The 24,851-nt window shown below is 43.0% G+C and overlaps 1 long non-coding RNA gene across 1 annotated transcript; it reads right to left on the bottom strand.

The window, feature by feature from the left end:
- Positions 1-715: 715 nt before the first annotated feature.
- LOC138985361 (uncharacterized) lies at positions 716-22,397 on the bottom strand. The gene is made up of 3 exons (XR_011462430.1): positions 22,356-22,397; positions 21,378-21,438; positions 716-6,304 (listed from the first exon to the last, which is right to left on the bottom strand). It is a non-coding gene; the product is annotated as an uncharacterized lncRNA (long non-coding RNA).
- Positions 22,398-24,851: the final 2,454 nt, after the last annotated feature.

Here is a 24,851-nt window from a genome sequence, read left to right as displayed (position 1 = left end):
CATTAAAAAAAAAAAAAAGTAAATAAGCCCGGTAGAGACGTCAGCGCCCGAGTCTGCCACCAGCTTGTGCTCTGCACTCTTTGTTTTGTAACCTCGATGAAAAACCGGCAGAAGTTCTGTGGAAATAAGGTTCAACCCAAGAAGAAATAAGGCGGCCAAACCATGACTGACTAAAACTTTGGAGCCTCTGTTGTCGGATTACACTGAAAATTAAAACCAGCCTCCCACGCACTCACCCTCCCAAAACAAGGCACCCACCCACTCCACCCCACCCCCCGAGTGGCTTAAGGCCAGAGTTTACAAAGCTTGCGTGTTGTTTTTTTTCTTCCAATTACAGGACTGAAGATGAATAAACAAGGAGAACAGCGTCACTCTAAAAAGGCGGCAACCTTTCGATTGCCCTCCCTCCCCCAGCGGTGTGCCGACGGCTCGACACCTAAGAGAACACGCGTCTGAAACGGCCGAGCGGGGAACCGAGGCCTGGGGGGAAACCACCAACCCGGAGGCTCCCCTGCCCCTTGCGGGTTCTTCCCTGCCCGGCTGGAGACGAATCAGCGGCTGCGCCCACGCGCAGCACCGACGCGGGGCGGGTAGGGGGCCGCCGGGTCCGGGTCCGGGGCGCTCCAGGCGTTTGAAGGACGGCCGGTCGCCGGGCTTGGCGGCTCGCGGCCGTTGGGGACGGGGAGCTGGTGGGGGGGGGCGCGGGAGGAGGAGCCGGGCGCCTACGCTGCGCCGCCGCCGCCTGAGTGGCAGGAGCTGGGCCGTTACTGCGGAGACGCTTTGTTTGCTGACTTCGAAAGCCGTTCCGACTGCCTCGGCCGCTTTCGAAGCGGCTCCACGAAACACTCTGCCTCCGGGTGGGCCTCGCCCTCCCCCGGCCGCCGGCCTCGGCGCGCGCCCGAAACATCTCCTTCCGCGTGCCTCCGCTCGGCCACGCGGGGGCTCTCCTTCTGTGCACAAAGGTGTCCTTTTCTCCGGCCAAGTCAGCTTAGCTCCTGACGGCGATTCGCAGGCAACCGAGATGGGAACGGAGTTCACAGCTAGAAAACCAACTTTGCAGGGGAAGTGGGGAGCGGCGCAGAGGATTAACAGTCTCTTTGAAACTGCGAGGAGGAGGAAAAAGTCAAATTTTCCTCTCTCGCTGTAAGTACGGCTTGATCCGGGCAATGCTCACCTTTTTCCTCGAGCGAATCACATCGAAGCAGTCACTAAAGCTGGCAAGATGCCCCTGAGAGGAACCCGGGGACCCTTCTGGGTGATACACGGCACACACACCCCCGCCCGCCCCCCCACACCAGAGCCTGTCCCAAACTTGTCTTTAGATTTGAAATTTTGGGGCATTCTGGAAGAAAGTGCCTGGAGTCTGCGTGACACAGGCCAAGAAGACAGCTCCACAAAGTGGGCTTGAGGAACCAGCAATTGCTTAGGATATTTTTGTTTATTTGCTTCTCTCAAGGTGGAAAAACAAGTTTCAGTTCTGGCTCTGTGAGTCCCTTCACGTACCCGGCAGGGCTGATCCAGTGACTTTTAAAGATTCTTTCCCCTGTTTGGGGGGAAAAATGTGGATTCACATTGACTACATATTATTTGCTGACTTCATGTGAATATTAATTATATTGGAAAGCTGCCTGAGTGAAGAAAGAGGAGATACTTGATGACGTTTTACACCATTATTTTTTTCCCCCTCCAAGCACACACAGGTCCATGTGGTGTCTTATCTTCCCAGGCTGCCTCAAGGCCAAGAAAAGACATAGACTTCAGTTACTTTTCACAGCTGCAAACTCTTCAAAGGCAAAAACTCAAAAATGAAACTTGGAAAGGCAAATAAGCCAGGGAAGTGTATCAATACATTCTGTGTTATTATTTTGATACTTGGTCCATCAAGTGATTGGATAATAAAGCCTGATTCCACCCAGCACTGTCTTTGGAGGAAGGATGACTCACAGTCACTGGATCCCTTTTGAGTCTCCTCACTAGAGGACAGATTTTTTTTTTTTTTGAATAAAATACGCAGACTGCTGGGCTCCACATAAGGGTTCTATAATCATCTCTTCACATCTCAGGTCAGAGGGTCTTGGGCTGCTCAAGGAGAAGCCACCCATTGTCTTTTCAAGGACCCACAACCCATCAGTGTGGTGATTCTATTAGCCTTATCAGGATAACTCTCCTCCCCTCGGTTACCTGAATAGTTAACTTGTGCTACTACTTCTGTTAGTAATCACTTTTCTCCAAGCCTGCATTCCTCTTCCCAGCCTCGCTTTTTACCTCTGCAGCCACAGGCCTTTTTTTTTTTTACCTAGAGGGGATTTGAACTCATCAGGACAAAGAAAAAAAGATCATTGTTGAGCACAGCCTTTAACCTCTCTACTCTCTTTTTTTTTTTTTTTTACTTTTTTTCTTTTTTCTTTTTAACCTCTCTATTCTCAACATCGTGTTTCTATATTGTGCCTTCAGTTCAGTTCAGCTGCTCAGTCCTGTCCAACTCTGTGACCCCATCGCTTCTCTGCCCTTTTGGCTAAGACCAAGTGTAGTATTGTGCTTTACAGTTTAAGAAACACTTAATTTAAATGACCTCATTTAATTCTCATTTAATAAGGTAGATAATTATGATTTTTTCCTAGTCAAGATAGCACATCCAAACATAACAAAGCTAAAAGGTATAAAACCAAGTACGGAGAAGGCAATGGCACCCTACTCCAGTACTCTTGCCTGGAGAATCCCATGGACGGAGGAGCCTGGTGGGCTGAAGTCATGGGGTCGCTGAGAGTCGGACACGACTGAGCGACTTCACTTTCACTTTTCACTTTCATGCATTGGAGAAGGAAATGGTAACCCACTCCAGTGTTCTTGCCTGGAGAATCCCAGGGACGGAGGAGCCTGTTGGGCTGCCGTCTCTGGGGTCGCAGAGAGTCAGACACGACTGAAGCGACTTAGCAGCAGCAGCAGCAACTGGACATAAATTGTTTAATTGCTAAGTGGTGTCCAACCCCACAGACTGTGGCCCACCTGGCTTCTCTGACCATGGGATTTTCCAGGCAAGAATACTGGAGTGGGTTGCCATTTCCTTCTCTCCAGGGGATCTTCCCAACCCAGGGATCGAACCACTGTCTCCTGCATTACAGGTAGATACTTTATCACTCAGTCACCAGGAAAGCCCAGACTTTAAGCCAAGTGTTCTCAGGCATGTCTGGTGGAAGGTCTGGTGGATAAAGAAGGCAGTACAGGGCAGAAACTGACCACAGATTATGATACAAGAGCCATCTGAACACATGGAGGCTACTTTAAAACCTGCCTCTTCTCTGAAATCTATGTGGAGTTTTACCAGAAGCTCCCTTCCAATCTACCTGCATTTTGTCCTTTTTTTAAAACCACTCATTTTTTCTTTACAAAAAGAGAAGGAGCTTGTTTTCAAAACTACAAGCAGGAAAAGTATACAAAGTGAAATAGGAAAGACCTCTTAATTGACTATTTCACTCTCCATATGCGCATATGTATACTACATACAAATGTAAGGGGTTTTTCATTGTTATTAGTTGTTTTCAAGTCCACTCTGCCTGGGATGGCCGCACAGGACTGGCTGCATATCTGACGTTTCTCACCAAAGGGTGGCCTGTATGCGAGGTAAGTCGCTTCAGTCCTATCCATCTCTTTACAACTTTATGGACTCCTCTGTCCCACCATGTCCCACCTATGTCCCACCTCTGTCCATGGGGATTCTCCAAGTGGGTTGCCATGCTCAGGGAATCTTCCCCACTCATCTCTAGGTCTGCTGCATTGACAGGCAGATTCTTTACCACTAATGCCACCTGGGAAGCCCGAAGTTTGGCCTAAATATCACCTTCTCAGAGGAGTCTTCTGTAACCACTTCACCTAAATTTAGCTACCCTTGCTGCCACCATCTAGCTCAGTAGTTCTCAACTGCTGTTTAGGGCTGGATAACTCTTGGTTGTAGGGGGCTTCCCTGGCAGTTAAGGTCCGTAGAGGCCAAACTGTGATTTTTTCCAGTAGTCATGTGTAGATGTGAGAATTAAAGAAGGCTGAGTACCAAAGAATTGATGCTTTTGAACTGTGGTGATGGAGAAGACTTTTAAGAGTCTCCTGGACTGTGAGGAGATCAAACCAGTCAATCCTAAAGAAAATCAGTCCTGAATAATCATTGGAAGGACTGATGCTGAAGCTGAAGTCCAATATTTTGCCACCTGATGCGAAAAGCCAACTCATTGGAAAAGACCCTGATGCTGTGAAAGACTGAAGGCAGGAGAAGAAGGGAGTGACAGGATGAGGTGGTTGGATGGCATCACTGACTCAAGGAACATGAATTTGAGCAAACTCCTAGAGATGGTGAAGGACAGGGAAGCTTGGTGTGCTGCAGTCCATGGGGTTGCAAAGAGGCGGACACAACTTAGCAACTGAACAACAACAAAAACTCTTGGTTGTAGGGGACTTCCCTGGTGGCTAACCAATCCGGCTGATAACACCTTCCCCCTAGCTTGTGACAAAAAAACAACAAAACTCCAGACATTCCCAATGTCCTCCAGAGGGGACAGAAATTGGGGTGGGCAGGAAGACCCCTGGTTGAGAACCACAGCTCCAACTCAACCCTTTCTTTTTTCCACGACATGACAATTTTAATTATTTTGCTTATTTGACTGTTAATGTGCTTGTCCTTTGACACCCCCCCACCCCCAGACCCTCCCTGGTAGCTCAGATGGTAAAGCAGCTGCCTGTAATGCAGGACACTCAGGTTCAATCCCTGGGTCAGGAAGATCCCTGGAAAAGAGAATGGCAATCCACTCCAGTGGATTCTCTGTCCTGGAGAATCCCATGGATAGACCATGGGGTCGCAAAGAGTCGGACATGACTGAGTGACTAGCACTTTCTTCTTTCACTTTTCCCCTACTAAAATGTGTGCGAATTACTAAATCCTCATGCACTTGGTACAGGGCCTCACACATCATAGGGACCCAATAAATATTTATCAAACAAAATGATGCATGAAAATGAGATGGTAAGAATCATTAATAAGAATACAATCTGTTATTGTAAATAGCATGCCAGGCAGTGTTAAATATTTCACATATTTTATCTTTATCCCTGACAACATCCTAAGAAGCATGCCTTATTATCATCCCTAGCTGCCAGGTGAAGAAGGGCAGGTCAGTCATTCGTCCCCTCCATCCCCACCCCGTTCTGACCCCTGGTCCCTCATCCAAACAATAATGATATTCTGCAATTTTCTTTTTTCACTTATGTAACAGTTTCTTTAGTGCTAAGCATTAAAAGGGTCTAGTGTCTAGTTTGTACCTAAGCACTAAGAGATAGTCCAATTATGTTTAAAATATTTAACAACTGATAGAGCATAGACACTAACCAATCCCAAGAGTTCCTTCAGATTGTAAACTGAACCAGAATGCCTGAGCAGGATGTCAGTTTATATGCAGATTTTCAGGAGCTTGCAAGAGTATATTTGTAGGCCTCCCTAGCTGAGTCAAGGGTCTGTGCATTCAGCATTTTCACAGATGTTGCCAAACTGCCCACCCAATCTTCTTAGGTATTTGAAAACCTCTTTACACCCTAACTAACACTGCATATTACCAATCAATTTCAAAGGGCTTCCCTGGCAGCCCAGTGGTTGAGGCTCTACCCTGCCAACCCAGGGAACTAAGATCACCCCCCACATGCGGTGCAGCAGTCGAAAGATAAATAAATGAATTTCCTATTTGCCAATCTCTTAGGCAAATAAATGACAGCTTTTTTTTAAGGTTCACATGTCTTGGTTTGAGAGGGTAAGCACGTTTTTGTGTATTTATTTATTCTATTCACTTATTTGTAACTTTTGTCAAGTTTTCTATTCTGTTGGGTTTTTATCTTCTCTTCCTCTTTTTTTTTGCCAGTACTGCTGATGGGGATCTTAGCTCTCTGACCAGGGATTGAAGTGGGACCCTCATCAGTGAAATCGTGAAGTCCTGACCACTGGACCACCAGGGAATTCCCTTTCTTCTCTTTTTAAAATTGTAAGAACCAACCTGTTTTTGTATAAGCCTAAAAGCATTTGACAGAGAACTAAAGGAACGGGGTTAGATGGACAAATAGTGAGTACAGGGGGAGAGATGTCTCCCGATTAAAAAAAGAAAAAAATACATACATATTGTTTAGAATAAGTACCAAATTTATAAGGTAAAAGTAAGACCTTCAGAATACCCTACCTGTTAACTTAGTCCCTTTCTCCTCTTTCCACCAAAGGGTTAATCCACTCACACGTTTCCATTTATCACCATTACCTCTTCTGAAAGCTATAGAGGACCTATAACAGCAATAAAATGATGAAATATTTAGGAATAAAATTAACAAGAAATAACTGCAAGTTTTATGAAGAAAACTTTAAAACCCTACTGAGGGACATAAAGGAAGACTTAAGTAAAATAAAAGACGTAATTTATCCCTTCCAGCAAGAGTCAATAACAAAAGCATAAAGATGTTTATCTTCCCTGAACTGGTCTTTAAATTAAAAGCAATTTACATTAAAATACCAACAGGATTTTTTTTCTTTACTTGCTACACTTCATCAAAATTAAGCATCTGGAGAAAGCCAGGGAAATTCTGAAAGACAAGTTAGGGATGGGAGGAGGGCAGCAGAAGCCCCTTCAAATATTAAAGTGTATTTTGAAGTTAATAATGAGATTAAACAGTGAGGACACAACAATGCGACAGTTTAGACTATGATATGGACATTTCAATTTTGGTAAAGGTGACTTTTCAGATCAGAGATAAAGTGAATTGGGACAGTGAACTACTTTTCCTTAAAAATCAAACTGGTGGAGGAGTGGGAGGGAGGTTCAAGAAGGAAGGGACATGTATACTTATGGCTGATTCACATGGTTGTATGGCAGAAATCAACACAACACTGTAAAGCAAGTATCCTCCAAACAAACATAGAATGAAGCTGGCTATGTTACTCTTCTAACAAAAATAAAACTCATCTGAATTCAGATTGAAATGTTAGAGTAATTAATAATGCACCTCTGTGTGTTCTAGAACAGTGGTTCTCCAGGCGGAATACAAGGGGCACCTTTGCCTTCCAGGGGACATTTGAAGATGTCTGGAGACACTGCCAGTGGTCACAGTTGGAGGGGAGGAAATGCTTCTGGCCTCTAGCAGATGGAGACCAGGGTGCTGCCATTTCACTGCACACAGGACAGACCTCCAGGGAAAGATCATTCTGTCTGAAAGTCAGTCGTGCTGAGGCTGAGACAACTTGTCCTGGAAGGAGGCATGAATACAATCGTGGAGTAGGGAAGGCCTTTGTAACCAGGACAGAAAATCCAAGACACAGTAAAAGATACACATGTGTATAAGTATTTTGTATTTTTTTTTTAAACTTGTGTGTGAGGGAAAATTCATAAAATTTTTAAAAGCAAAACAACTAGGAAAAAATACTGTCGGCACATGTCAGGCAGAAGATCAATTTACTGAACTTATATAGAACTCATATAAGTCAGAGGAAAAAAATAATCCTGTTTTTAAAAAGTTGGGCGAAGTCTATAGATAAGCAGTTCACATTAAAAAAAAAAAAAAGAATCCAAATAAGCAGAAACATGAAAAAAAAACATGAAAAGTTTAATGTGCAGTCATTATAACAGCAAAGTAGATTAGACTGCACTGATAGAGGAAGGTTGATAATATATATATATATAAGTTTTTTTTAAGCGAAGTACAGAACATTATAACAGTATTCCTTTTGTGTACAATTTTTTATGTGTAGTTTTTTGGAATGATACCAGGGAAATATTAACAAAGTCTACCTTTGGAGGAAGAGGGGAAGAGAATGAAGGAGGGTCTGTTTTTCTTATACTTTTTTGTACAAACCTGATATATGAGAGACAGAGACAAAGTATATGAGATGAAGTTGGAGAAGGCAGGTGCCCAGTCTAGACTGGTCATCATCATTTGATTTTACCTTACCTTATTCCTTCTTCTGAGCTCTTCCTTTCTTTATGGAGATCTGAGTTTCTGACTTATTTTCCTTCTTTAAATAATTTCTTTTAGAAGTTCCCTGGTAGACAGTGGTTAAGACTCTGCATTTCCAACTGCAGGGATGGAGTCGAGTCCTGGTTGGAAAACTAAGATCCCACATGCTACATGGGCCCCCAAAATAAAAAATTTAACCTTTTTTTACAAAGTGGGTCTATCATTTTTGATGACTAAATAATAGTCCATTGTAACTATGAATATAATTTATGTACCAAACCCCATTTATTGGACACAAGTTTTGTTCTGGTTTGAGCTGGAGGGGATTTTTGAAGATCTTCTATAAAAACCTAAGCAAGGGTCTAAAATAGGATGAGCTGTATTTGGGGCCTTGAAAGTCTGATTCTGCAGTCCACTGAACCAGGGACGGTTAATCATTAGCAAGTGTAAATAACCCCCAGTGACACCCTGGGATTTCATTATTTGTTGCTATTTCCAAGAAGTATCAGAGGGTGTCAAACCATTTACCCTGTTGAATTGGATGGCCAGATCTGCAAAACTGGAAAGGTTAATCCTGATGCAGGCACATTTTACAAAATTTGGTCAAGCATTATAATATGTAAGAAGAGAGTAAGATGCTTTGCTCAAAATGAATGAGCAAAAGTTGTGGATGTAGGGCTGGAGTCCACATACCCAGTAAATGGCATGGATCGTTCAAGTGAAGGCTTTCTCTTCTACTGGTGGGTGTGTTAGTACAGGGGACAAGTTGTTTCCTAAAGTGTTTCATCAGCTTTCCACAGGATGTCATGCAAAAGCCAAAATGATTATTCTGTATTCCCTTAAAAGGGAGGAAAACATATTTACTGCCAAGCTACTTGGATACACTTTTAAAACTTACATTAAAAAAATAATTTTTTAAAATAAAAAAAATTAAACTTTTGTTTTATTTTTCCAGTCCATCTTGGAAGCTCTCCTCAGCAACACACTTATAGGGTCGATTAGCAGAGGAAAATAAATGTCTAAATCTGTCCCTGTTTGTCTCTCTCCCTCCGCTTGCACTTGGCAACAAATTCATACATATGTCTGCTAGTCTCCAATACTTTTCTTTTGCTTTCGCCATGTGGCTTGTGAGATCTTAGTTTCCTGAGGAGGGACTGAATCCGAGCCCCTGCATTGGAAGTGTGGAGTCTTAACCACTGGACTGCCAAGGAAGTCCTGAAAACATTTTATTAAAAAAAAAAAAAAATCTTAAAAATAGCCAGGTGATCTCAAAACCAAGGGTTTTGCCCTGCCTAGAATATCTTTTTTTTTTTAAATAATGTAAAATGTAAATATAATAGTGGAGGTCCTAGTGTAATAAATCCCCAAATAATAATCACCCAGCTTCAACAATTATCAACCCATGGCCAGTCTTGCTTCATCTATACTCTCACCGACTTCCTTCTCTCCTATATTATATTGAAGCCAATCCCAGACACCCAGGCACTTCTGGATAAGCTTAGAGTTAATTCTCTGCTTGTCTCAGCAGTAACTCCTTCCTCTCTGGGCTAAATGGTTTGTTTACTGAAAGGGCTAAGAAGTCTCAGAATTATGCCCAATTGTATTTTACTTTCTAGCTATTTCTCCTCCTATGGGTAAACATTTTCTTCTTAGCAGAGAGACCAATTACATTTTATGTTTGTGTGTGTGCTGAGTTGCTGAGTTGTGCCTGACTCTTTGTGACCCCACGGGCTGTAGCCCGCCAGGCTCCTCTGTCTATGGGATTCTTCAGGCAAGAATACTGGAGTGAGTTGCCACGCCCTCCTCCAGAGGTTCTTCCTGAACCTGCGTCTCTTGGGTCTCCAGCATTAGCAGGCGGATTCTTCACCACAAGGGCCACCTGGGAAGCCCCACGTTTATGCTTAGATTCGGCTTTAAAGCTTGTAGTTCTGCTAGCCCCTGTTAGAGCAGTAACTGTGGTACATTTTCTCTTTGGACAGTGCTACCCTCAAACATTTATATCAGTTTCTTCAATTTGAACTTGTCAGACAATGTGCACTGATTTTTTTTCCCCCTTGGTTCAGAGAGCACATTCACCAAATCAGTATCTCTCTTTGAGGTCTATAGAAATGTTGTTTTACTTTACTGACTATAAAGAAAAATATGACTTTAAAAAAAGTCATGACTACAATGGACTTTAAGGCAAATTATCTCCTTCTCTTGTGTGTGTGTGTGTGTAAGAGAGACAGAGAAAAATGAATAGAAGATGAGGGAATGAAGTCTAGAAAGATTTGTTTCTAGTTTTGTTTCCAGTATCCAGTTTTTTTCAGCCAGAACAGTCAGATGTAACATTAAAACACAAACAGGCCTTATTCCAAAGTTTTAAAACATAATATTCTGACCATTGGGTTTGAAAAGAGTAGAATCCTCATAGCTTATCTGATGACTTTTCCTCCCTCCCCCCTCCCTCTCTCCCTTCCTTCCTTTCCCCCCAATCCTCATAATCCTTGGACACATTATCCCTCATTGGAAATCACAGAACAATAACTAATCCTAAATATTTTATACTTCACAAGAATCCCATTTCATTTTTAAAACTAAACAAACCAGTTAAAAACAGGGTTTAGATTTTTTGAGTTAGGAATGCTTTGCCTTCATGTGATAAAACATGTTCCTCCTACCAGTTTTTTTATGGGAAAGAATAAAGCCAAACCTCCACAAGCTTCTATTTGATTAGTCATTTGTCACTTATCTGTCTGCTCACAAAGTGCATTTACCAAAGGGATTAATGCTTCTGTAACCACAGTGCTTTGCCTTCTGTCACTTTGTTGAGCCTCCAAAAAAAATGACGGAAGGGAGGGGTTCTTGGGGCACCTCCTCCCCAGTCTGAAATACAAGCCCCTCCATGGAGCTTTGAAATCCAGTTCACAAAGTAGCCTACCCATTTTTCATACTAAAGATGGTGTTTAGGCCAAGTTTCGTCTCTAATGTGACTTACACATACACCTGCTCCTCCCATTTCTCCCTCACTCATCCAGAAAATAGTTCTCTTACTGTTTTGCAAAGTGCCACAGTCCAATCATTTCTGCTCTGTAAATGCAAAAATCAACTTTAATCCAGGAAAAAGTAATATAAATTGTGACTGCTGGACTTTGAGTTGTGTTAAGAAGATTTGAATAAGTTACTGTTAAGGAATCCTTATCTGGTAACAGGTGGGCTAAGCTGGAAAAACACAAACTGAAAATCCTGGAATGGGAAGTTTACACTCACTCCCCCTTGATTAGCTGTGGGATTAGAATGCCTCACCTCCACCCCTCTAACAGAACAGATGTCCCAGTTATCAACTGTTCTCCAGAAGGAAAGCTGAGAAGGTTTGTAGGACATGCAAGAAGAGTTTATACTTTTCCCTCAGGACTTTACCTTGAGGGTCTCCAGATCTATTCTCTAACTACGCCCATTCCAGACTTTATTTGAATGTCCATAGAAACACAACTAAACTAAAATTATATACCTCTCTTTCAGGATTCAGCTTCATCTATTGCAAAATTTGACAATTTGTCACCTTAAATATCAATGCCTGTGCCTGAGTGGGTGGCATTATGCCTACCCATTCTCTTTGCAAGTTTTCTGCAATGAGCTTGGATTCTCTTACTTTTAATCATCATAAAAAGTGATGTTTCTCTTTTAAGTTTTTTTTTTAAATCTGCCTATCCTTAACACCACAGTACAGACACAATTACAGGTGGCTCTCGTGTGACCTGAAAGAGTGGTTCATTTGACAAAGACTGACAGCTATTCTTGTGTCCTCGCTAGGTGTCAAGCTGGGTTTTTTTTAAGCTGGTTGGTGTGAAAATAAGTAAGAAAAGAACAACAGGTGAGTGTGTCCAGGAGGAGAAAGGATGAGAAAAGATAAGCTGTTCAGGGCATCTCAAAAATTGGAGGAATTAGAGGAACTTAAGAATCTGCCTCACAATGCAGGGGACACGGGTTTGATCCCTGGTTGGGGAACAAAGATCCCACATGCCTTGGGGCAACTAAGAACTTGTGCCAAAACTACTGAGCCCACACAGCACAACAAAAGATTCCCACATGATGTGATAAAGACCCAACACAGCCAGATACATAAATAAATATTAAAAGAAAAACAACTGGAGGAAGTAGAGTTGGCAGAGATTTGAGGGAAAGGAGGCATGTTTTTTAAAGCCAGTGACAGAGCTTCCCTGGGTGGCTCAATGGTAAAGAATCCATCTGCCAGTGCAGGAGATGCGGGTTCAATCCCAGGTCCAGGAAGATCCCACACGCCGTGGGAGCAACTAAGCCCATGCAACTCCTGAGCCTGTGCTCTAGAACCCAGAAGCCACAACTACTGATTCTGTGTGCCTCAACTATTGAAACCCACGCATCTTAGAGCCTGCGCCCCACAACTAGAGAAGCCGCTGCAGTGAGAAGCCCACGCACCGCAACTTGAGAAACACTCACCCAGCACAGCCCAAAATAAAATAAATACATGTAAAAATAATAAAATCTTTTTAAAAATAAATAAAGCCAGTGACAGCCACTCAGCAAAGCACAGATGTACTAGAAAGGGGTGTACCCTTTAGTCCAGCCCCTATACTTAGGGGGTGCTTATTCTGAGGTTTGGTGGTCTGATTTGGCAAATACAGAGGGAGTAATAGAAAGTAATGGAAAGCACAGAAGACCTAACACAGCCAGATTAGTAAATAAACATTAAAAGAAAAAATTGGAGGAAGTAGAGTTGGCAGGAATTTGAGGCACGGCAACTCACTTCAGTATTCTTGCCTGGAGAATCCCATGGACAGAGGAGCCTGGAGGGCTATCGTCCATAGGGTAGCAAAGAGTCGGACACAACTGAAATAACTTAGCACCCACACACAGGCCTGTTGTTTAAAGCCAGTGACAGGGCTTCCCTGGTGGCTCAGAGGCCAAAGAACCCACCTGCCAATGCAGAAGACCCGAGTTTGATTCCTAGATTGGGAAGATCCCCTGGAGAAGGGAATGGCAACCCACTCCAGTATTCTTGCCCAGAGAATTTCACGGACAGAGGAGCCTGGCAGGCTACAGTCCATGGGATTGCAAAGAGTTGGACACGACTAAAGTGAGCACACATGAGCCTGAGATGCGGTCAGGCCTTATTCTGTAGAAAATGATGACATTTGGCTGTACTTCATGGAGATGAAGTTTGCTGTTTTCTCTGGAACAAGTTTGAGGCAAACTGCCTGGTGAATAGGGTTTTAAAAGATTAAAGACTTGAAATTTCATTGTGCCTATGAAAATGGGAACTTTTTTTTTTGCTTGGTACTTTAAGTTTCTAAAAATAAGATTTACTGAACCTATTTCAGTCTGTACATGCAATTATTACAAACACTTAAAATATAGAAAACACTTTACCATTGTTTAGACTATAAAAAAATAATGAGTAACTAGATGAGAATGGGAACCCCTTCAGGCCAGGATAGAGCCAGCTTTCAGGCAGGAGTCACAATTCAGAATGCATAAGTCAGCTGTTTTACACGACTTTATTTTTCCTGTTCACACTGCAGAGGTCAAAGGGTGTGAAAGGCTTGGAAAAGGCTGGATTTCTCCAAACATCCCTGGGAGGTGTCAGCCTGCAAACAGGCTGTTGGCTAGTGACTGTGGTGATTAAGCCTGCCTCCCAGGGCCTGCTCATAACTTCTATTTAAATGGGCTGTTTCTCACCTTGATTGGCAAGATATTCTCTGATGGGAAGGAGTCAGTTCCTTACCTGCTTTTGTAGAATGAAACCTCAGTTTGAAGCTGGGGTTATCAACCCTCTTTTTTTGTTTGTTTGTTTGTGTGGTAAAATATACACAGCATGACATTTACCATTTTAACCATTTTTAATTGCACGGTTCACCGACATTAAGTACATTTGCATTGTTGTACAACCTTTCACCACCATCCATCTCCCTGACTTTTTTCATCTTCCCAAACTGAAACTCTGACCCATTAAACACCCTCTCCTCTCTCCTCAACCACTGGTAACCTATTCTACTCCCTGTCTCTATGAATCTGACAATCCTAGGTCCCTCATTTAAGTTGAATCCTAAGGTATTTGTCCCTTTGAGTATGGCTGATTTTACTCAGCATGATGTCATCATGGTCCTGGCCCCTTATAACATGTGTCAGAATTTTGTTACTTTCTCATTTACCTTTATTTTGGAACTTTTATTATTTTTAAAATATTTATTTTTCTTTATTCATTTGGCTGCACCTGGTCTTATTGGGGCTTCCCAGGTGACCCCCTGTCAGGCTTCTCTGTCCATGCAATTCTCCAGTCAAGAATACTGGAGTATTCTTGGTAGCCATTCCCTTCTCCAGGGGATCTTCCTGATCCAGGGCTCGAACCTGCGTCTCCTGCATTGCAGGTGGATTCTTTACAGTCTGAGCCACCAGGGAAGCCCAGAGCAGATGCAAAAGAGATATGAATGTTGTATAGTATTTAATCTTTCCAATATATTTCACATTTATTAATTGCAGCCTCTCAAAAATCCCTCCAGTGAAGAAGTTCAAGCATATTGAAATACTTATATAAATAAATTAGAGAGGGTGCTTTTGAGATACTATTACTCCATCACTTTTTGAGGATTTTCTTATTTTCTGGTACAACTTTTTGTTCCAGGCTCATACTGGCTTTCCTGGCCCAACCCTAGAATCTACCATTTCTCCAAGAAGCCCTGGTCATTTTCGGTAGAAAAAGATGTACAGACACTGAGATCTGGGCTCTAAATGTGCGAAGTGCATATTACTACTGGATTGTCATTGCTTCTAGGTCCTCTCAATAGACAGAAGAAGAACACACACACACACACACACACACACACACACTGCATCCAGTTGAAAACCATGAATTCACACTGATAGCTCCAATTTCAATTCAACACCACAGACTCTTTTCAGTCTTCTTGTTTTTCATGGTTGCAACTCTTCTCTGACAGTAAGGAACCTGTTTCTCATTACCCTCAAGATAATGACTACTTGTTCAATCCTAGAATATACCAACCCTGCCTCTACAAAGAACAAACTGACTATTATAATTCAATATTCCTTTCTTTGTTCTCTTTAGTCTGAGTGTGTAAGGTCAAAATACCATGTTCAGAAGTTACTTGAGTCAGTTCTTCCTTCCATATGACTGTTACTGTTTTGAAATACGTTTAGGTTCATTTTTATTCTTTCTTTCTTTTGGTTCATTTATTACATTTATATTCCTTTCTCTGGTTGTCCTACATTTGTTTGATTTTATCATTATGATGGCGATAATGACCTTTTTGGTATGCAAAACAGCATGATTCCAAAATCAAAACTAAATGGCAGGTTCGCTTTCTGCTGATCCCTCCCACCTTATAGGTAATCTCTGTCAATACCCACAATCATTAGTTTCTTTTTTGGCCACGCAGAGAGGCACTCAGGATCTTAGTTCCCAACCAGGGTTTGAAACCGTGATACTTGCAGTGGAAAAACTAAGTCCTAATCACTGGACTGCCAGGGAATTCCTGTAGGATCATTAGTTTCTAGTCTTTACTTCCTGAATCTGCTGCTGCTGCTGCTGCTAAGTCGCTTTAGTCGTGTCCGACTCTCTGCGACCCCATAGACGGCAGCCCACCAGGCTCCCCCGTCCCTGGGATTCTCCAGGCAAGAACACTGGAGTGGGTTGCCATTTCCTCCTCTAATGCATTAAAGTGAAAAGTGAAAGAGAAGTCGCTCAGTCATGTCCGACTCTTAGTGACCCCATGGACTGCAGCCCACCAGGCTCCTCCGTCCATGGGATTTTCCAGGCAAGAGTACTGGAGTGGAGTGCCATTGCCTTCTCCGTTCCTATATCTATTTTACCAAAAAAGAAAAAAAGCAGATAGATGTATGTTTCTTTGTTATACAATAGGTGGTACACTATGGATCAGCAATTTTCAAACTTTTTAGTCTCAGGGCCTCTTCACACAATTAAAAATTGTTGAAGACTGAAAGAGCTTTTGTGTATGTGGGCTTTCTCTGTTATATTTACTGCATTAGAAATTAAAACTGAGGGACTTCTCCAGTGGTCCAGTGGTTAAAACTCCGAGCTTCCAATGCAAGGGACGTAGGTTCAATCCTTGGTTGGAGAATTAAGATCCCACATGCCTCATGGCTCAGCCAAACAAACAAAAAATCCTGATAAGTTGTCAAAAATATTTATTTATTATTTTGATTAAAATGAACAGTAATAAGCTCCTGAAATATAAATATATTTTTATGAAAAATAACTCCATTTTCTCAAACAAAAAAGAATAGAAAGAAAGAAGGCATGGTTTTACAATGTCTGACTTAATGAAATGAAGCTAAATTCTCTACCTGCTTCATACAATCTCTTGCAGTGTATTATTTTCATTGAAGCATATAAAGAGTCCTGGCCTCAAACAGATATGTAGTTAGAAAAGGGAAGAGTATTTTAACAGTCTTTTTAGAAAATTGTGTATGTTCTTTGATACTACCCTAAAACTCAGCAGTAGTAGTTTCTTAAAAGGTAGTTGCAGTGTGGACTCTGAAAGCATATTAATAAACTTTTAAAAGTTCTATTACCTTATAATCCATTGATCTTTCTTATGGAGAAGGCAATGGCGACCCACTCCAGTACTCTTGCATGGAAAATCCCAGGGACGGAGGAGCCTGGTAGGCTGCAGTCCATGTAGGCTGCAGTCCATGGGGTCGTGAAGAGTCGGACATGACTGAGCAACTTCACTTTCATACATTGGAGAAGGAAATGGCAACCCACTCCAGTGTTCTTGCCTGGAGAATCCCAGGGACGGAGGAGCCTGGTAGGCTGCTGTCTATGGGGTCACACAGATCTTTCTTATACTTTGGTTGTATCTTTAGCCATGCAGGATTTTGTGCATTTGGAAAATGATGATGCACTGAAGTATGAAGGTCTTCCTAATGTGGACACATTTCATCATACAGTATCAAAAATTATTTGATATATTATCACGTCTGAGGACTTCCCTGGTGGTCCAGTGGCTAAGACTCCGAGCTCCCAACACAGGGGGGCCCAGGTTTGATCCCTGGTAGGGGAACTAGATCCCACATGCTGCAATGAAGATAAGAGATCCTGTGCTGCAACTAATACCCAGTGCAACCAAATAAATAAAATTAAATTAAAATATATTAAAAATATGTCATCTCTCACACCAATAGAAAAGTCTTCAAGTACCAAGAACCCAAAGAGCCTACAGTGGTGGATAGAAATTTCCCCAAATTCCCATTCCGATTTGAAAGTTTTGAGTTTTGCCATTGGCAGTATATAGTATCAATTGTTTCCTTGGAGAAGCTCACCTCACTTGTATTTGAGAAAAATAAAAACAATTGTCAAATACCCATGTGTGAATAACAAGTTTGTCTGGCAGGTATTCTTTCAGGTAAAAATGGTGTTCCATGAGAAAGTGGCTAGCTCAGCTTGTGACTCAAACAATAGCAGAAATACTTTTCCTTGAGGTAACTATTGTGCTGTGTGTCAGAAGTGCTTCATGGGTATTTCCCATTTAGTCACACAGACTAGTAATTCATCTATGTTATTTTTGGCTGTGCTGGGTCTCTGTTGCTGCACACAGGCTTTCTCTAGCTGTGGTGAGTGGGGTCTACTCTTCACTGCAGTGTGTGGGCTTCTCCTTGTAGTTGCTTCTCCTGCAGCGAAGCACAGGCTCTAGGTCCTCGGGCTTCAGTAGTTGCTGCACATGGGCTCAGTAGCTGTGGTGCACTGGCTTAGCTGCTCTGAGGCATGTGAGATTTTCCTGGACCAGGGATCAAACCTGTGTCCCCTGTAGTGACAGGGGCTTCTTATCCACTGCACCACCAGGAAAGTCCAGTTACACAGACTATTAAAAAGACATGAACTCAAGTCAAGTCTGATAACATTACTAATTTTTACTGCTTCACCCAAATATTCTTAAGGGAAATTGTCTTTTTTTTTTTTTTTAACGAAGCATACATGCTAGTATATGTATATGGCACAGCCTTGATTTGTGATAGCCCCTGCAGTTTTACCCTATTGCTTTTGCACAACCAGTGTAAATGTCACCTCTGAAAAAAAGCAAATGGTGGCTTCATATTATTAGGAAAATAGTTTTGATCTCATGGGCCACCTGCAAATGTCTCAGGGACCCCAGGGTGTGTGTGCACTACATTTTGAGAATTGCTACTACAGGTAGATTTTCCTTTTTTCACTTAATATATTCTGGCAATTATACTATGTCAGTTTATAGACAGCATATTAAGAAGCAGAGACATTACTTTGCCAACAAAGGTCCGTCTAGTCAAGGCTATGGTTTTTCCAGTAGTCATGTATGGATGTGAGAGCTGGACTACAAAGAAAGCTGAGCGCCAAAGAATTGATGCTTTTGAACTGTGGTGTTGGAGAAGACTCTTCAGAGTCCCTTGGACTGCAAGGAGATCCAACCAGCCCATCCTAAAGAAGATCAGTCCTGAATATTCATTGGAAGGACTGATGCTGACGCTGAAACTCCAATACTTTGGCCACTTGATGCCAAGAGCTGACTCATTTGAAAAGACCTTGATGCTGGGAAAGATTGAAGGCAGGAGGAAAAGGGGACGACAGAGGATGAGATGGTTGGATGGCATCACCCATTCAATGGACATGAGTTTGGGTAGGCTCCGGGAATTGGTGATGGACAAGAAGGCCTGGAGTGCTACAGTTCATGGGGTTGCAAAGAGTCAGACACAACTCAGCGACTGAACTGAACTGAGTTTATAGAGATCATTCTTATTATTGTTATTTTATAGTTCTATCATATTTCACTGTATGAATAATATCACACTTCAATTACTTTCTTATGTTTGGACATCAGAGTACAATTATTAATACAAATGATATTGCAATGAACAATCTTGGGCTAAAGTATTTTCATATAATTGAAGGTGTTTCCTGGGACAGCTTCCTAGAAGGGCAAGTATTGTGTCAAAAACAAACACATGTGTGGTTTTTTTAGATATTGCCAAACTCCACTTCACAATGGTTGTACCAATTTGCATATCTACCAGCAATGAATAGGAGTTCCTGTTTCTCCACAGCCTTAGCAACTAAAGATAATGCCGAGGATAAACATATAAATTCATCATACATTAAATGACCCCCAGGTTAAACAGCAAGACACTCCAGTATTCTTGCCTGGAAAATCCCATGGACAGAGGATCCTGGTGAGCGCTACAGTCCATGGGTTCGCAAAGAGTCGGACATGACTGAAGTGACTTAGCATGTAGCAGGTTATCTGTGAGGGTGACATCAGCCTTTTCTAAGAACTTTTCCCTTCAATATCAGTAGGTGAAGAATTGATGCTTTCGAACTGCGGTGTTGAAGAAGACTCTTGAGAGTCCCTTGGACAGCAAGGAGTTCAAACCAGTCAATCCTAAACAAAGTCAACCCTGAATATTCATTGGAAGGACTGATGCTGAAGCTTCAATACTTTGGCCACCTGATGCAAAGATTCAACTCATTGGGAAAGACCCTGCTGCAGGAAAGATTGAGGGCAGGAAGAGAAGGGGATGACAGAGGATGAGATGGTTGGATGGCATCACCAACTCAACGGACATGAGTATGAGCAAACTCTGGGAGATGGTGAAGGACAGAGAAGCCAGGCATGCTGCAGTCCATGGGGTCACAAAGAGTCAGACACAACTTAGCAACTGAACAACAACAACAAATGAGGAACAGGATCATAAAAATGCTCTTCCAGAAAAGGAAAGAAAGGGAGGGAAACAGTAATCACTGGACCACTGCAATGATGTAATACCCACTGAGACTCTCTGCTCCAGCAATAAAGTGTGTCTCTCCATTAGACCCTGGCTCTGCCAAGGAATTTCCTTGTTCATTATCATCTGTGGCCTTTGGTTTTGCCTCTGGAAGGTTCTTCCATCAATTATCCTCCTTGAGACGACACCTGAAGTGGTACTGAAGAGTACACGCTCGTGTAGGTTGTATTTTGAGGACCCTGAGGTTTGCTTTAGGGGGTTAAAGAATTACAGATTCCTGAAGGACTCTTAACATGTTTCTGGTGTTTTTCCTTATATTCAGTTCCTTGGTCCAAAGGTTCCTTTGTAACCATAGCCATACCTCTTGTCAGGGAAAAGTTCTTAAGCCAGAGGAATCACTGCTTTGATTCACTGGGTGGCACATGGCACAAACCCACACTTGAAGTATCATGATGGATACCCTGAGGCCACGTGAAGCAATAGACTTGGGTTGGAAAGGAACCAAACTTTATTAATCTGTCTGGCTCCCATTGTCTGGTAAAGAGCACTCAAGAAAGACTTTTCAAAACCTCCTTAATGGAAATGTATTCCATTCCACTTTACCTTCCAACTGGCTAGCTCTTGCCTGGACTTATCTCTCTCACAGACCTTAGCTAAAGGCAGAAAAAAGCAGCCAACATACATAAACATTCAGACTTTTCTCAAACACTTCTCCTAGAGCTATGGACCTGATTGGCATGTCCCATATATACCATATATTGATTTGATTATATCCCAAGATATTGCAGGAGATGATCTGTCTAAATTAATTTAGCTAGTGCAGTTTTCTTTTGATCAGTGTAGCATGGTTTATCTGTCTCCATCACTTTACTTTTGATCTGAGTCTTTATATTTATTTATTTAAAAAATTTTTTTAAAATATTTGTTTGCCTGGGCATAGGTCTTAATTGTGGCAAGGGGAATCTTTAGTTGCAGCATGCAAACCCCTAATTGTGCCATGAGAAACCTTAAGTTTCAGTATGTGGGATCTAGTTCTCTGACCAGGGATCAAACCTGGGCCCCCTGCATTGGGAGCACAAGGTCTTAGCTACTGGATCACCAGGGAAATTGCTGTGTCTTTGTAATTAAATTGGATTTCTTAAAGACAACATATAGCTGGGTCATAGTCTCTGTTTCTTAATTGGCATATTAGGACCATTCACATTTAAAGTGATTGCTGATACGGCTGTATTAGTATCAATCATATATACAACCATATACATAGCTGTTTCTGCTCATTGTTGTCATTCTTTATTTCTTTTATGTTGTCTACTCTTCCTGCCTTCTCCAGTTTTCATTAAGCATTTTGTATGACTCAGTTTTCTTTCTTTGTATATCAATATACCTCCTTAAAATTCTTTTTAGTCATTGCTCTACAGTTTGCAATATACTTTTATAGCTAATCTAAGTCTCCTTTCAAATGACATTATACCTTTTCACGGCAGTGCAGGTACTGTGTAATGAATAGTTCTAATACCTCCCTCCCGTCTCTTGTAACACTGCTGTCAGGCACTTCATTTACCCATAAGCTATAATCTTCCAATGCATTGTTGCTGTTATGCCTTTGAACCAATGGTTAACTGTTTAATCTGTTAAGAATAAGAAAAATAGGAACTTACCTGGCAATCCAGTGGTTAAAGACTCCTTGCATCTAGTGATCCTACATACCATTTAGCGTGGCTAAAAAAAAAGCAAAGAACATATAAGAAAAATAAAAGATTTTATCTTTATTTCTCAAACTCTTTTGTTATGTAGATCTGAGTTTTTGACCTATAGCATTTTCCTTCTCTCTAAAGAACATCTTTCAACAATTTCTTATAAGGCGAGTCTACTGGAGACAAATTCCCTCAGTTTCTGCTTTTCAAAAAAAGTCTTTATTTCTCCTTTGCTTTTGAAGGATAATTTTGCTAGACCCAGAATTCTAGGTTGCTGATTTTCTTTCAATGCTATAAATATTTCACTCCTTTCTCCTTTTGCTTCCATGGTCACTTTCTCCAGTCTTTCTGACATTAAGTATTATAAGGTTTTAATGAACAAAAATGCTTCCCAATCCCTCATTTTCTTTGTTTTCAAATACATTTTAAAGGAAAATTGAGGGAGACTTCAATGGAGAGTGTTGGTAAAAGGAAACCACGCGCTTAAATAGGATGGGGTCCTGAGGCCTGAGCAGATTCGGAGACGAGGCACCTCCTTTTAAAATTTCACTGGTAGAGAGGCCATTACAGGAAGCAGAGCCGTAAGGAAGAACCAGGTAAGCTCCAGGGTAAATAGAAATCTATACTCCCCACTACATTTCTGAGCTCACCAAGGGAGATTCAATACATTTTCTTTTTCACACTGGAAGAATCCTTGTGAAGTAGGTTTTATTCGTTATCAGCTCTACTTTGAGGGAAAAACTGAGACTTAAACAAGGAAGCTTGACAAGGGCAAAGAGTGAGTCATTGGCAAAGGCCAGGGTAAGTTCATTCGGCTCAAAACAATGTTCTGAGAATCTGAGCCAGACACCAACCGGAGGGGCTGAGTACGGGGGTGGGGGTAGGGGGTTGGGGGAGCTGGCGATGCAGAGAAGGCAGGACGAGGCGCCGCCCCTCCCCTACCTGGGTCCTCCCTTCGCGGGGCTCCTCCCACCTGCATTCAAGGGCCTTGGGAGCCCTGGGCTGTAACCTGGACCTTGGCTTCCCCGTGAAGGCCGGTCTCTTCCGCCAGGCCCTGGCTTTTTCCAGCTGAGGCAATCGTTGTTCTAGAGACTTCTTTCCCCTTTGTAACAGATAAGATGTTTTTGAATGATGCCTGGCTGTGTTTCCTTACGATAAGCTGGTTTCTATTTCCTGAACCCTTTCTACCCCAGGGCAAGGGCAGGAGTCACCTCTGGAAGAAAGAGGATGTGATGAAGGGGGATGGTCTTCAGGGCAGGAAGAGGAGGGGAAAGCCTGCCTTCTTCCTGAGGCCACTGCGGAGAGGCGTGTGGAGCCCAAGGTAAGGGACTGGGAGATTGGATGGATTCGTTTCTCTCTTTGGCCTGGGACAAGGTTGCACACTGGGGTCGGGGTGGAGGAGAGTGGATGGCTCCCAGGAAGCATCCCACCAGACTGAAGCCCCCACAGGCCGCTCTCATGGATCCCGGAAGATAGAGAGGTGGTTGGCTTGAGAACCTGAGGGCCTTGTGGGACTAAGGGGACAGGGACTGGAGGAGTGACAGCAGAGGCTTGGGTGGGCAAGAGCCTGGGGGTGTGTGTGGCAGAGACTCGGGGTGACTGCAGAAGCCCATTGGGCCCTGGCCAGCCATTCCTCCAACAAGTAGCCACTTCACCCAGCAGATGAGGGATACCGCCCTGAGGCCGAAGCAGGCCTGGACATGGCACCCTCCAAGCTCCTTTTATCTCAGAGGCATCAAGAGGATAAGAAAGACCACTCAAATTGATGAAGATTTTAATCAGCCCTAATGAGAAGTTGAACTTTAAGTGAACAGAATGACTCTTTGCGACCCCATGGATTGTAGCACACCAGGCTCGAATACTGGAGCAGGTTGCCATTCCCTCCTTCTCCAAGTGATCTTCCCGACCCTGGGATCAAACCTGGGTCTCTTGAATTGCAGGCCGATTGTTAACGTCTGAGCCACCTAAAGGAACTAAATTGCTGTTCTCTGGATACTTGAGCGTCCCTGGTGGCTCAGACAGTAAAGAATCCGCCTGCCAATGCAGGAGATTTGGTTTGATCCCTGGGTCGGGAGGATCCCCTGGAGAAGGGAATGGCCACCCACTCCAGTATTATTGCCTGGAAAATCCCATGGACAAAGGAGTCTGGCAGGCTAAAGTCCGAGTCAGACACGAGTCAGACATGACTGAACGACTAACACTCTCTAGATACCTGAGAAATGAAGAAGGGCAGAGATGGGAGAGGGTGGTCAATGAGCCCTGGGAGGGAAGGGAGTTCCTCCTCTGTGTGGCCGTAAATTTCCAGAGGAGGCTAGCTTCATCTTCAGCCAGAAAGAGTGGATCTAGCATGGTAGCCGGGCTCAGCTTTTTGAGAATGTCTTGGGTCCCAGGTTCCTTCTACCTGTTGTTGTCACCCCCAGAGGAACTACCCACATCTTCATGTTTGAAGCTGACTGTGCATGACCAAATCTTCATGGTAGTGTTATTGGAAGGGGAACCCGTTCCAGGGCTTGAGACTGGGCTCATGTCTAACACTCGGAATGAATTGTTCAAGGAGACACGTGAGCTGACCAAGCAAGAGACTCTATTGGAAAGGGGTGCCCGGGCAGAGAGCAGGAGCATAAGGGCACCCAGGAGGACTGCTCTGCCACGTGGCTCGAAGGCTCGGGTTTTACGGTGATGGGATTAGTTTCTGGGTTTTCTCTGATCCATCACTCTAACTTGTAGTCCTTGCTGGTGGTGCACGCATTGCTCAGCCAAGATAGATGCCAGTGAGAAGGATTCTGGGAGGCTGGTTGGACACATCGCATCTCCTTTAGACCTTTCCCAAACTCTTCTGGTTGGTGGTAGCTTGTTAGTTTCATGTTCCTTACTAGGATCTCCTGTCCTAAAATAACTCATGCAAATGGTTATTGTGGTGCCTGGCCAGGGTGGGCAATTTCAGTCAGTGTGTTTCCCCTAACAGTAGCAGAGGGGAGGACCTGAGATGGTGGAGAGCACACTTCTTTTTAAGGACTAATGCAGGAATGACCCACATCATCCCTGTCGCATCCTAATGACCAGAACTTAGGCACACGGCCACACGGGGATGCAAGGAAGCTGGGGAAGGTGGCTTCTAGCTTGCTGATTATGTTTCCAGATGAAATTTCCGGGAGTTCTCTATAGAAAGGAAGAAAGAAGAGGATATCTGGGGACAATGAACGATCTCTGGTTGCATTCTTCTTTTCAGCAATAATTTAGAGGTGCATATGGCACAGTTTTAGCCAATGAAGAGGGGGTATCTACAGAGGGTTGCTGGGAGAGTTTTCCTCTCTCCAGGAAGACATAGTGTCTTCTTCGGGATTGTGCCCTGTTTGGTGTGAACCCTGAAGGAACAGGGGACATTTTGCTGCTGGGAGGGGAGCCAGCCTTCAGACAAAGCTTACAAAGTAAAGATGG

The sequence above is a fragment of the Bos mutus genome, chromosome 24 (genome assembly GCF_027580195.1).
Source record: "Bos mutus isolate GX-2022 chromosome 24, NWIPB_WYAK_1.1, whole genome shotgun sequence".
Classification (NCBI taxonomy): Eukaryota; Metazoa; Chordata; class Mammalia; order Artiodactyla; family Bovidae; genus Bos; species Bos mutus.
The sequence above is the reverse complement of the archived record's forward strand: the minus strand, read 5'-3'. Positions and strand labels throughout refer to the sequence as shown.